The sequence below is a fragment of the Dermacentor albipictus genome, chromosome 7 (genome assembly GCF_038994185.2).
Source record: "Dermacentor albipictus isolate Rhodes 1998 colony chromosome 7, USDA_Dalb.pri_finalv2, whole genome shotgun sequence".
Taxonomy (NCBI): domain Eukaryota; kingdom Metazoa; phylum Arthropoda; class Arachnida; order Ixodida; family Ixodidae; genus Dermacentor; species Dermacentor albipictus.
In genome coordinates this window covers 59,074,498-59,089,490 of record NC_091827.1, presented here as the reverse complement: position 1 = coordinate 59,089,490, position 14,993 = coordinate 59,074,498, and positions in this window count along the sequence as shown.

Sequence of the window (14,993 nt, the reverse complement as noted above, 5' to 3'; positions counted from 1 at the left end):
ATTTTTCACCTGTCAGCCACCATAGCAAAGCAACGAAAGTTTCACCTCGAAGCATCCACGGAAACGTTTTCTTGCTTGATGGATAGCATCACTAAGCGTAGGGCAAAAACACAAGCACGGATAGGCGAAATGACAACAGAGAGCGCTAATCTCTAAAGGATTATTTTCAGTGACCTGGGAGTGTTTCTAATGAAAAAGAAATAATGTGAATCTTGAAACTGTACATGGCACAGCGGTGGTAGGTTAATCGGGCACGCCGTAGCGGGAGAGTTCTGAATACGTTTGACCACCTGGAGTTCGTTGACCTGCACCTAATCCAATGTACACGGGCGATGTTTTTTTTTATTTTTGTCCTCATTTTGATCGCACTCCCTCGCGCTTAGCGGTGCTGCACGGATTGCCGAAGCAACTACGCTACCGCGGTGGACATTTAAAGCTTATCACTATTTCCTATACACGAGTTGATTTCATAGAAAGGATACCTCCTCATCTGAAATGCGCACAGATAACGTACTCACATACGTAGAGGAAAGGCGCAACATTATTTGTACTTCATTACTTCACGCGTCAGCTTATCGCGGCTTCTGTTTACAAAACTGAATTGAACAAAAAGCTGATCACACACACAAGAATTGCATTAAGGCGCAAGTCGTACAACGCAAGCGCCTTCCTTATGTATTCCTAAGTCTAGTATACAAAAACCATGGATACAACTTGAAGGCCATGCGCTACAGCGCAAGCTAATTTTACATTTTTTCCTCTGGTTCGTCTACGGCTCGTGGCCACAGCAACACGTATAAAATTGCGTTGCTCAACACCTCGTGACACCCAGCGCTTTTCCCCGTACTTCATACTTTTTCGCCACGTGAATTATTATTGCGATAGCGATAATAGGGACACTACAGGCACATTTTTGCCATCATGTTGGCGTTCGGGCAATATGTACCACGCGCTTCTTCGCCATTACCCCGTTGTAGTTGTGGTCATGTTCCTGTGTACCACCCGCTCCTCCGTCAGCTTCTCGTTGTGGGTATGTACCATTGTGTCAATATCATAGTCATCATCATCATCATTGCCAAACAACAAAAACAGCAACAACAACACGGGCAGCCAATTCTTGACTGATTTCACTTGGCGAGCATGCGCGTAGTACGGAAATCGTAATCATTATGAACATGCAGCGATCACCTCAAAAAGGTATTCGGTGGCCCGATGTGTGGCATCCGCTTATTGACCGATCCCTCGTTGTGGGCATGGAAATCATCATCGGAGTCAACACGCGGATATTGGGGTCTTGGCAGGTCCCCCGCTGTGAATATGTGCAGGGTTCTTCGTTTTCGGGTGAAACCCAATAACAACCAATTCTCGCACCCAGAAAAAAAATGTATGAAAATCAATTTGAACCCGATTTCTTTCTGATGTTTGCGCTTTTATAAACGATAAATATATAAGCGCTACCGATAAAAACACTACCTACCTTTTGTGGGCAAGTGGTCGAGTTGTGCTGAGTTGAGTTGAGTGGTTGTAGGCTACTGGTGTGGTTAGCCTTGCAGTTGCTGCCGGAAAGTGCTCCACCGTAGCGATACTTAAAATAAATAAATCACATAAATCACTCAAAGACTTCACAATTACAAATAGTCACTCCTAAGGTGACCATGTGGAGGCGAAAGGATCGGTGATGGTTGGCCATGTCTCTATTCGAGAGATTCAAGCACTGGGGTCAAGGCATCCAGTATATTCAGTGCACTTCGAGCAGATATGGTTCCAAGGTTCGACAGAATCACTCGAAGGGCATCTATGAGGGAACGCAGCATTCAAGTGACTTGACGATCTGCTTTTGGCGTGTCAACAGCGGCAGGAGTAGGCTCCCGAGTGGGCTTGACAATTTGTGGTTCTTTGGGAAGTTGTTGGCTCGGAAGCGCAGGCCATTCATCCTAAGAAAGATTCCCCTCAGCTGACTTCCTTTGCTGCTCAGACCCTTTGGGTTCTTATTGTAGAATTTGCGTGCTACAATGGAAGGTCCCCTCTCCTTTCATTTCCCAGCCTTTTTTGAGGAGGTTCGGTGACACCGACACCAATGCCAGATCGTTCCAGCAGCCTCTCTGCGTGTCAAATTGTCCCGAACCATTTGTTCGAGAACTGCGACCTCTTTCTTGATGCGAGGGTAGTCCCTATACGAGGTAGTATGGCAACCATTACAGTTGCTGCACTTTAGGACATTAGCCCGGCAAGTTTCTTCCACCTGAGGTTCAGCACACCGGGGACACACTAACGAATTTGGCCATACCCCCTTGACATGTCCAAGTCTAAAGCACTGATGGCACTGACGAGGCTTTTGTACGAAGGGTTGAACAGGCTGTCGGAAGTGACCAACTTAGACGTGAGATGGTATGTAATCTCCTTTGAACATCAGTTTCACCTACGCGAAGTTGCCAGGCAGCTCACACGCGTGATGACAACCCCCTCACTTGCTGGTTTGACGAGGACAGGCAAGTCCGCGTTGGGAATGGCGACATCAATGTCGCCATTCTGCTTTTGACACCTTTTCTTTATGCGAAAGCATCAAATGGCTCATTGAGTGAATAATCCAGTGCCATGTGTAGCAGCAAAACGGCGCTTTCATTTCCACAAGCTGCGATGCCACGCCACAAGCACGCCTTGACGAAGCAACGCGGGTAAATGGTAACACCTGCGGTCGCGCTAGCGTGCCAGATATTGCGTGGCGAGAGAGGGCATTGTCGCGACGACAAGTCACCAGCGCGTCTCGATGGATCATACATGTGGACGTCACGCCACGTGCCGACGCTGTTTTCTGGTTGCTTATGGTATCCACGCGGTACTTCGCGCAAGTTCTCGCCTGCCTTCTAACAGCGCCTAGGCAAGGTTAAACGAAACGCGCTAAGCGTCTCAACTCACTCACCTGCTCTCGAGGAGTTCATCACTCGAATAACCACTCAGTGGCATTCAAGTGGACATTAAAGGGGCCCTGAACGACTTTTTATCGAAGGACCAACTGCAAGGAGCAGCTTCGGAACGTTTCCTGGCACGTTGGCGGTTCGTTGCACTCTTGCGAAGAAAACTCTGGATGCTCCCAAACAACACTCTGGCGAGTCGTATACTTCGTACTTCCAGAATGCTCTTGCACTCTGTCGCTGTGCCAATGTTGCAATGAATTGGACAGACAGGGTGCGTCACGTTCTTAAAGGGTACGTCACAGTACTTAAACGTACTGGAACTGTAGCCTTCAATGTGCTCTACGTCAAGAACGCGGCTTCCACCACTGACATGGCTTTGACATGCCAGCGGAAGGACGAGCTATAGGCCGTACGCTTACAGCCGGACTTCTGCGAACACCGTTCTACGGTAGACACTGACGTGTGTGTAATGATCCAGGCGATCATACGCGAAGAACTCCAATCGCTTGGCTCGTCATCTCCGTTGGTGTTTCCGGCTCAGCCTTCTGGTGCAGCTTGCGCAGCGTCATCCAGGAGAAGCCCGCGTTTATGACCTGCTCTGCACATGTGGACCCCCCTTCCCCTGGCCCCCTGCCAACACTCCCACAGGTTGTGGCCGCGCCTCCAAGCAGTGTCCGTTCAATGTTGCCTCCACCCCCATACGCGTAGCTTTGTGGGTAGTACGTGCACCCACATACGCGTAGCTTACCGCGCCTCCGGCCAATTGTCCACTCAGTGCCACGTGAGCCTTCATCGCCCACTCTGACCGTACTATGTTCTAGTGCACCGAGTGCCCTCTACTACCCGCCTTGGCGTCCGTGGCGTCCTATCTGCTATTGCTATTGTCATAGGGGTCATATATCGCGTTTTTGCCGCAAGCGTCTGCAAGACTAGCGTCGCGGATACGCAATGTGTGAACGCGATGCCTATTCTTGTGGTGCCTCTTATCAAAGCCGGCTTGACGGTTCCTCTCAGCGCGGTTCCACATCTCCACCCGCAAGGGTAACGACATCAAATAGTTACCGCGCGACGAGAACCGTCTTACATTGCATGCGGGCATGATTTTGTAGGAGCAGATTCCCGACACGATATTGTAATCGCCTTCTTAACTATCTTTGAATGCGCCGAATCATAAGGTAAAAGCTCTTCTTGTGCTAGTGATGCCTAATGACAGCAGATATGATGCAAGCTGAACTGCAATTCAAGATCTAAAATGTGAAACGAACCATTATTAGGAAGTTTGTGCGTCAAAGCTAAACCCTTTTAATATTGAAGAGTTAATATACTGCTCACTGAATCTGAGCTGGTCAAGCCACTTTGTTTGGATACAATGAATAAGTCATGAACATATCTAAAAGCCTTTAGTAGCCCATGATTAGAAAACTCATGTTTCCAGGGAGCGGTCAATGTCAGTTAGAAATATCACACTAGATTCTGACGACACAAGAACAAATACAAATGCCTTGCCATTGAATGTAAAAGTCGTTGGTGAAAGTTATAAAGGTTGCTTGCAAATAAAATTTAAGCAAAGACATGAAGCTGTCTACTGCTACCCCTGCGGAGTTCTGAAACACTATTTCACCATTCCGCCCAGTGCATCCTCTGACTGCTACGAAGAATTCATCATGAGGCAACGAATAAAAACATCCTTCACATCAACAGAAAAAAAACATTGATGTAACGAATGTGTATTCAGCCTCTAAACCACTCAAATGTTTTTCCAAATGCTGGCTAATTAGGAACTTGTACGAACCCTTTTCACTGACAATGGTTCTGAACGCCACAGATACCTTGTGGATTTCTGTAGCGAAAAATATTGAAAGCGGTTTCTTTCTCATTTTAATTATCGAACTTGCCAGCCTAGACAATTCAACATCCCTGCATAGTGCTGCCGCTCTGCTCTTGATTGTTGTGGCACTGGGTATTACGTGCACAAAGTGCTTAGCGGTAGCTTGACCCACCTTTTCGTTAAAATCTTGTTCTCGTGAGAAGGCGAGTTCCCCATTCCTATCATCCTGAAGCAACCACAGATTGTTTTGCTTGAAGAAAGCAACTTCACTTTCAGTCGGGTCATTGGCGTGCTTGGTGAACTTCGTTCTCATTCCCTCTTCCTTATTTTTGCACGTTTGAACACTGTCTATATATTCAGATTCGACACATATAAGCGCCGTGTATAGTAGGCGCTCTTTTCGCCTACCTTGTTTTTTCCCTGTGTTTTTACTGAGGTGCAATTCTTCCTAAAACATAGCCATGCACCAATTCGCCCAGAAAAAAAATTCGTCTAAACTCTCTGGGCAGCACAGAGGGCCCTTTCCTGAATGTCTTTCTTAGACCTTTGCAAGTCAACGCCTGGGTCAACCTCATCGTCAGCTCAACGTGTCACGCCAGGTATATCGCCTTCTGCTTGTGAAAGAGAAATATACCCGAAGATGTGTGTGAAATGTTCGGCTTCCTGAAAACGCTAGGGAGACTTTTGAAGTACATATGCGGATATTTAGGATCGGAAATGTGGCGAACGTTCCAAGATCTTTGCGATATCTTTGCTACTGCTCCGACTCAGCCTGGCTAGTCGACATCAAGCTGCGCTCCATCAGAAGATTTGCCGCCCGGATGAATGATTTTGGTGGGCTCGGTGCCTTCACCATGTTCTCATGTTTACCAAAACAATGAGCAATAAGAATGAGCCAAGCGGCTTGTAGTCCTTGGCGATGCTGTGTTGCCTGCAGAAGGTGCAAGCACACTTAACAAAGGTTCACAGTACAGTTATGAACCTTCGCTCCGAGCCCACGACATACTAGCGCTTAACAGCCGTGTTTCAAGCAAGGTTGACCAAGAAATGCGCGACAGATGCCTTCTAGAAGGTGTAGATGCTCTGACGAAAGCAGTGAACACGACGTTCAGCAAGCACGCCAAAGACCTGACTAGAAATGTAGTTTCGTTCTTGAAGCAAAACAGTCTGAGGTTGCTTCAGGCTGATAAGAATGCACGATTCGTAGTCTTACGAGAACCCTATTTCAATGAAAAGGTGGGTCAAGCTATTGTTAAGAACTTCATACGCGTAATACCCAGTGCCTCAAGAATCAAGAGCAGAGCGGCAGCTCTGTGCAGGGATCTTGAATTGTCTAGGCTTGCAAGTTTGATAATTACTTCTAGAAAGAAACCGCTTTCGATGTTTTTCACTACAAATACCCTCAAGTTCTCTGTGTCGTTCAGAACAATTGTCAATGAAAAGGGTTCGTGGCAGTTTTTAATTAGCCAGCATTTGAAGAAAGATTTCAGTGCTTTACAGGTTCAAGACCTACTCGCCATAAAAAACTGATGTTGTACGTTGCCCGAATGCCGATGCTTGTGCTGGCTACGCTTTTTATGTTGACGCGGTTGATTTGTTTTATTTGCTGCATCATGGTGAATTGTTCGTAGTTGTCAGATAATGTATTGAAAGGAACGGTGAAATAGGGTTTCAGAACTCCGCAGGGGTAACAGTAGATAGCTTCATGTCATTGCTTAAGATTTATCTGCAAGCAACCTTTATAACTTTCACCCACGTCTTTTACATTCAATGGCAGGGCATTTGTATTTGTTCTTGTGTCGCCACGATCCAGTGTGACATATCTTTAACTGACATTCACCGCCCCCTGGATCATGAGTTTTCTAACCATGGGCTACTCAAGGCTTTTAGACATGTTGGTGACTTTTTAATTGTATCCAAACAAAGTGGCTTGACCAGCACTGATTCAGTGAGCAGTATTTTAACTCTTAGACAATATTAAAAGGGTTTAGCTCTCAAGCACAAACTTCTTAATAATGGTTCGTTTCACATTTTAGATCTTAAATTGCAGTTCGGCTTGCATCATATCTGCTCTCATTATGCACCACAAGCACAAGAGCTTTTATCTTATGATTCGGCGCATTCAAAAATAGTTAAGAAGGCGATTGCAAGTTCATGTCAGGAATCTGCTCCTACAAAATCATGCCCGCATGCCAATGTAAGGCGGTTTCCATAATCAATTGAGAGGCTGCTTTCAGCCCGCTTCTACTTCGAGGTCATCACAGCAGTGGCCGAGAACCTTCTTAAGAAGGTAAAAAAAGGCAATTGTGGCAGCAGCACTGAGTGCTTGCTCGAAAGAATCCCACAGTTTTGCCACATATGCACAATGTCACCCTCAACATTAAAAAAGGGGCGAAAGGTCATGGCTTTCCTGTGGTTTTGTCTGCCCCGAATAAGCTCGCTAGGTTATGCCCGAGGATAAGCGGAGGAGCCCGATGAAGTGGTTGCGGAATAAAGCATACCGAAACTTTCGTGAAATGTGTCGCGGGCGTGGTATATAGGATGCCACTAAAATGTGGACGAGTATATGTGGGCCATACAGGGCGCTGCGTGAACGAATGAGCAGGGGAGCATGAATTGTTAATTAGGAAAGAAGGAGCACACATTCCCACTCACTGAATTGCATGTAAAGTATGTAGACCAGTCTTCAGCAAAATTAGAATTTTAGGCAGAAGCAAAATGAAATAGCCGTGAGCTTTTAGAAGCTTTTCACATGCCATTGACATCAAGGAAAAGAGTGAAGACTGCGTAAGTGATATTTCTGTTACCTTCTATCACGCTGAACACAATTTTCTGCGCATCTTGTGTTGACATGAGGCAGAATTGATTTGCCCTCTCTTCTTCATTCTACCTTCCTTGATTTCTCATGTGTGAACGCTGCCTATAAATGGAGATTCGACAAAAATAGACCCAGTTGATAGTTTGCGCTCTATTCTTCTACCTTGTGTGTACTTGTGTTTGTACTTGCTTAGGCGCAACTCTTCAAAAAACATAGTCATGCACCAACTCGTTACAAGATGTACAAGATTCTAAATCTATTACAATTAGGACAGACCTAGAAGGCAGCCTATGCTGTAAACTGTAACGATTGTCACCGTGCAAGTTCATGTAGCGTATGAACGTGAGCTACAAGGGAAGGCGAAGGGACTCCGACAAACTCTGCTTTTTTCGTCCACAGGCCCATAATCTCCAAAGGCTAATTACGCGCCACTTACAGCTAAGAATGCGTACCCCGCAAAGTACCAAGTACCATATGAAACATGGTGCAGGGATGGAAGGCAAGGCAGGGAACCATTCGCACCACTTCCTGCACTGAAGAGGTTGCAGACCTATGACAGAGACTTCTCGCCTGCTCTAAACACATATTTATTTATTTCTCTCAGCTTTGGTGCTTTGAGTAGGCCAATGACCTACAGGTTAGACATGTTCAATATTATCGGCGAATATTCATGCATGTTTGCTCTATATATTTCGAGAAAGTCACGCCGGAAGCGAGAAGCGTACATGTTTCGGGAGCTACAATACATAATTTAGCTGCGAACATTCAGTTTTGTTCAGAAGCAATGTGTACAAAAGACTGCCTGCTGTTGCAAAGCACAAAAAAATTCATGGTGTTATTATATGCGGCTCTTTCAGTTGCTTCGTTTCTTTTACAGCGAAGCTGTATATAGATAGAGTACCATCTTTGGATGGATGGATTCAATCCTATGGATCGGAGAGAATTCCTATGGATCGAGTTCCATCAAAGATAAAAGGGGGAGCATGGGCACATCCCGGAGATAATGCAAGACTGGTCCGACTCGCGGCGGAGGCAAAGGAGGCTCGAGGCACTCCGCCCCCAATAATAATAATAATAATATTAATAGTAAGAATAAGAATAAGAATAAATTAATGAAGCAAATCATGATGCTCGAATCGCTTGTGAACAGCACCGCGACTCAAGAGCAGGAGGCGTTGCCATGTGCGTAAAGGACAAAATGTATGGTCAACCATGCGCCCTTGACTCGATTCAGGACAATGATACCGACTGTGGGGACGTCTGTGCCGTACAAACGAAAGACAGAATTCTGATATCCACTGTATATACATATGAAAGCACGCTCAAGTGGCATATCGAGAAGTTCACGCCCACGCACTTTGCATTGGTTTGCCATGATGGCACAACCCTGTGGCCATTGTTGCAGACTTCAATGTGTACATTTCAAAACCAGACAAGAAATAGTTTACTCAGTTCCTGTTAGAAGACTTGGGTTTGAAGTGCCGCACCAATCCAAGTCACTTCTCAACAACGGTCGTGTATAGATTTATATTTGGCAAAAAATCTAAGGCTGTAACAGAACCAATCTGTGTTTATCGCAGCAACCACAATGCTATCGCCACTACAAATATGAAATGATAAAGTCAATACAAGTATCCTCCTGGGACCCTGTCGGTTGTCCTACAGCTTCGATTATCATCCACCTTCACAGAGTGGAATGGCTCATCAATATTTGCTTAGAAAATGTTAACCTCGTTATTCCTTCGTGACTCTTGCTATATGCCTAGATTTTGACATTTGGACTCAGCTTCACATATATACCAATTTGAGAAAGGAGCATGTTTCGGTTAATGCTCCCTCTGCGAGCTGGGTGGGTAAGTTCATTGGGGAGGCTTGGTGTAAATGCATTTTACGGGCGTTTGGACTCGGCATTTAGTCTCGATATAATAACTATATGTGCAGATAGCTGTTTTCTTTATGAAAGGTCAATGAATATTTCCTTAAGTACCATGTCACTGTCTTTTAAAACAGGGAAGAGGGTGTCGCATACTGGTGGTGTATCATTCCTTAACTTCTCCGATGACGCTGAAAATTCGCTCTCTGCTTAACCGTCCTTTATATATTCCAGGTACCCTCATGGCCACAGGGGCATTACTGAGGGGAGTGTTATAGTACAAGAATAATTGCAGTCTTGTAATGATTTAATAAATATGAAGCCATCTCACCCAATACATGGCACAGTCATATAAAATGCTGGCGATCGTTTTTCAGATTGTTGTCTAAGGCGTGTAAATGCAAATTTGAAACAAGATCTGAAACCCGCCTAAAGCTTCGATATCAGAAGAGAGGTCCAAACAACTGACAAAAAAATGCAGCAGGCTAAACGTGCCCAGTTTCAGCCTATATAAAGCGAAACCTACGAGGCAGTATTACCGCACGCCTTCTCATCTGGCTGAAGGATGCCCAGAGTGAGGAGCTCTGCAATGCGATACACCTTTCAACACAACCGGCGTGATAAGGGTTGAAAAAAGTAAGCAGGTGTTCTGTTCCATTTGTTTCGAGTACCCGACATCCCCATGGAGGCGCAGATGCGACCATCCACGCGGTTGCCAGGGGGCGCAATGCATACGCAAAGCGAGGCTATCTTTTCTGGTGCCCTCCCTCCCGTCTCTTCGCGGCTCTCCACGTCGCAGCCTCCTCGCCCTGTCCTCCAGCAGCCAAAGAACCGCAGGTTCTTTCGCAGGTTCCACTGCTTCGGGAGAAGTTTTGTGAACCATCGCTCCTACATGGTGCTGCCGTCCCGCAGCCAAGTGTGAGCCATTCAGTGAGAGTGCACGAGCAGCAGCCGCAGCAGAGGTGGCAGCCACGATCACCAAGAGAGGCGCAGGGTGTTCCCAAAAAAAGCTTCTCTTTAAAATGCGCTCTCCATTGGTTCCACCGCTGTTACAGTGGCTTCACCAGTGTGAATTTTAACAAAACATCTGGCTCCATTTGTCTCATCTTACTTCTCAGTGCAACACTCTAGCTTTTAGAGGAGCTGTTCTACATCTGTGGAAATATTCGGTCCACCCACAGCTATTATATGTCCATTAGGAGCGCTTATGCACTGTATGGTTCAGTCAGTAACATTAGGTGAGTGTTCCCGTAGTAATGCTCAATCCACAGAGTTTTTATGGCCATGGCACCGAGGTGGCTAGTAAAATGAACATTTATGAATTTAGCAAGCGTTATGATGAGCCGGTGTTTCGTTATCAAATAAATGGTATATCATGAGCCAAAGGAACTGCAGTTAACTAGATTCATGAGTAGAGAAAAATGTAACAAGAAGAAGCGCTTCTGGGCTTCGCGGAAGCGGCCTGGGTGCACCATTGTCTAAATAATTGGCCTAGAAGGCAGGAAATGGAAGCAGTACTACACCAAAGCAACGAAAAAAAATTCATTGAAGATTACGATACTCCCGAATGGAAACGTTAAGCGCACCTATATACGTGTTTTCATTCGCAATACATTGAGGCAAATATTTTAGAGACACATGTAGCAGAGTCAGCAATTGTCGAAAATCTGGCCGGCCTGTGAAGTGCGTCGGATTTTATACACGACTCGTCGAAGGTTGCAGTGTAATCGCTTGTTAACGGTGGCTTCCAGAGAGTACTACACAATTCGCGTCGCGCATACAATCATACTGCAAAAAACAGTCGCAAACCATGACAATTCAAACAAGCGCCGAGGAAACCAAACGAAGCAAACCAAACAAGCGCGAGGGAGAGCTGACGCGACCAGACGATAGTACGAAACGAGCGGTCCGGCTGAGACCAGGTAAGAGTACGCATCGAGCCGCCGAGCAGTTCCGCATGGCACCAGTTTCCCGCCCGCACGTCACTGAAGGGGCTGCTCTCTCGCGTCTTTCTTTTGCCTTTCCGCATTCGCTCTTTCATTTTTCGCTGTGCTTGTAAATCCGGTTACGCCGCCGCCACCGCCGACACTCGCCAGAGAAACGGACGTCTAAGAGCTGTATTCAAAAGCAGTTTGATGATGTACGGATTTAGTCAGATCTGTAAATTAAATTGTATGTGATATTTGGATAGCCATTGCGTGTAATTATGTTATTTATTGCTTTAACTTAGGCGTTTAATTTAAAATAGGCATTCAATTTAAAAATGTCATTACCTCCCCAACACGAATAACCGGACAATCCGCATCTCTCATTGATCACATGTTGTGCAACCTTGATATGAATTTGAAAGCCAGTGGGTAGGATGTCGTTGTCACCGATCATAGCCTCGCGTTTACGTTCCTACCACGAGCCTGTAAGATACCACCTTGTCCGAGTTACCCAAAGCGATCTTCTCGTAGGGATTATGCCAGAGAGAAATTTATTTGAGTGTGATAACTTCGAATACCTGGTTAGTGACAATGTAAACATTGAATTTGAAAGCTTTCTTTCCTATATCACGAATATAATTGCCCAACCTACACACGAATACCTCAAACATAATTATGAGGAACTTATGTGCCCCTGGATAACCCGAGGTATACTTGCTGTTCTGAGGAGTAAGGATTCCTACTACAACAGATAGAAGAAAAATAAAACAAATGAGTATTGCCGCAAGCAGTTTAGGTATTACAGGAATAAGTCATCAGCAATGATTAGTAAATCAAGAAAACTGTATTATACAAAACTAGTTACAAAAAACAAAGATGACACGAAACAACTGCGGAAGATAGTCAGAAACGTAATTGGAATCGACCGACAAAATGTCACACCCAATAATATCTCTCCACACGTTCCTAATGACTTTAACGATCACTTCATTAATGTTGGTTTTAGCCTTACTAGTAAATTCCCACTGCGGTTATTTACTTCACCTGTACCCAAAACTGCATGTAATAATTTCCATTTTCATGACATTTCTATGGAATATTTAAGATCTGTTGTCAGTAGGATGGCAGTAAATAAAGCAGCGGGTCTTGATGGCATTCAGATGCGTGTAATAAAAAAAAAACATTGATATATTTCGTCTTTACCTATGCCACCTGTTCAATCACTCCCTTGAAGATAGCTGCTACCCAGATATACTCAAGGTTACAAAAGTAGTTCCCATATATAAAGATGGAGATCCAAACCAACCAGGTAGCTGCAGGCCAATATCAGTACCCTGTGTGCTCAACACTCCCTTCGAAAAGCTAATTGCGCAACAGGTTAAAAATTTATGAAAGAGAACATTATTATTACTCCTCAGCAGCAAGGTTTTGTAGAAGATAAACTTCCATGACTTTAAAAACTTTATCCCATACTCTTAATTCCGCGATGCATCAAAATAAGATAGCTGTCGTTATTTTCTTGGATAATAAAAAGGCATTTGACACGGTTTATCACTCCATCTTGCTGCAGAAATGAAAAAGCTATGGCTTTATAGAGAGCTCAAATAAATTCTTCAGTGGATATTTATTCTACCGAAAGCAAAGGAACCTTCTTAATGATTTCGTATCACATGTTAAGGAAATAACTTGCGGCGTACCAAAGGATATTTTATAGGTCTCATATTGTTTTCACTTTACATAAATGATCACCCACAGGCTCTTCCCTCTTCAGAAGTAATAATGCATGCAGATGACGCCACTCTTATTGCTACTGGAGAATCTCTTCGGATAATTCAAACCACAATAATGAGTGAACTGAAAAACTTAACACTTAATGTGGACCAGACTAAGTACTTCATTTTTCAATCTAGGTACAAGACCACTAACTATTTAATTACGCTTTCTCTCGGTAGCTCTCGTTATTACCGCCAGTTTCGCATTTGAAATTCCATGGAGTTCAATTTTGATAGTCATTTACAATGGAGAGAACAAATTAACGATGCATGTAAAAATTGGCCTTTGTAGGCCACGTGCTTTTTGAGGCGATGTATTATTTTCTGTCCAACGTACAACGCTCTCTCTGCTATGCTTTCTGTATTTCAGATATAAGTTACTGTTGTGGATCTTGGAGCGAACATATAAAACCTACTTATCGCTTTTAATTCGTCAGCACAAACGAGCATAGACCGTGATAACTACTAACTCGGGCCATTCCGGGATCAATGTTTTACATGATAATCTGTACTATTGTTTTGGTCCTTGCGAAACTATAAAAGTTCGCTGTTGATCAACAGTATAATAAACACTAATTCCTCTCTTTCGTTAAGCCTCTTCGTTACTGACCATACTGACCATGTTCCCATACTAGAAGTATGCGGTCTGTGTATCCTGCTTATGTTGGAGGCGTGTCCCTGCAGTGAGACATAAGATGTGTTTCTGGAGTCCTCAGAAAGTTTGCACAGGTTGGTGCAAAAGGTGTGCCCATAATTTCATTAGTACGAATGTATTATGCGGACGCACCTTCGGTATCTTTATCAGGCAGAGAACTCCGTTCGTACTTTTCTATGCTTAGATGGCTAGTTGCTGTTGATGGCTAGTATTATACTATATTTCATTTCATCTTGCTTCCAGATGCTCATCTGTATCTAAAACGGTGGTGGTTACATGCAATCATATGAAAAATACATATTTTAAGGAAGAGCCGAGTTTAGACAACGCTAAAAATTATGCAAACTGGAAAAAATCCCCTTTATGAAAATTGTCGCTATAGATGTTTGGCACGGGGATTTTAGAAACACAGCTATAGCAGTGAAAAAACACAGAGAGTAGTAAAGCGACATACACTCCCAGTAAGGGGACCGAAACAGCGTGCACGTGTGTTTCCTTGTTGTGTTTTGGTTTTCGTGCGGTATTTCTGTTTCCAAAGATTGTAATACTGCAGATACATTGTAATGATGCCCCTCCCCTATCATTATCAGGGAGATTACTCCGTTCATATATTTGGTTACTTTGGCTGCTAGTTGCTGTTGATGGCTACTAGCCCGCTGTATATTACTTCATCTCGCTTCCATATATTGCGTTTATATATAACAGCGCAAAATAAGCTTTTAGTTGTTGCCTGCAGTATGTGGTACTGCGTTCTGTATACCCACCAGCCCTGCACTGCACAATATTGTTCTACATTTTACAATTTACCAAATCCGTTAGTTAAATGGAAGCAAAGATACCTATGCAAACTCATGCTTAGCGGTTTGACAAAAGTGGTTACAATTTAGTGCTTCTGTTTATTTTCTACACCAAGAAGTGGAATCTTTATTTGACATTATTAATGAAAAATACACCCACAGAGAAGGAAAATTTAAAAATTGTGTCAGGTTAATATATTTCCTGCAGTCAGATGACTTCTAGCTGCAGCTGTAGCGTTTTACTTTCTGCCATCACTATCATTTCCGAAACCGCAGCACATCTGGCAAACGCTATTTCTTGGACAGGAGTGACCATTTCGGAAGCGCAGAGCCTTCAGGCTGCTATGGAATGATGTACAGCTGTTTTAGTGAAAAGCAGAGAGGTCTATCGGAAGTGCGTACAATAG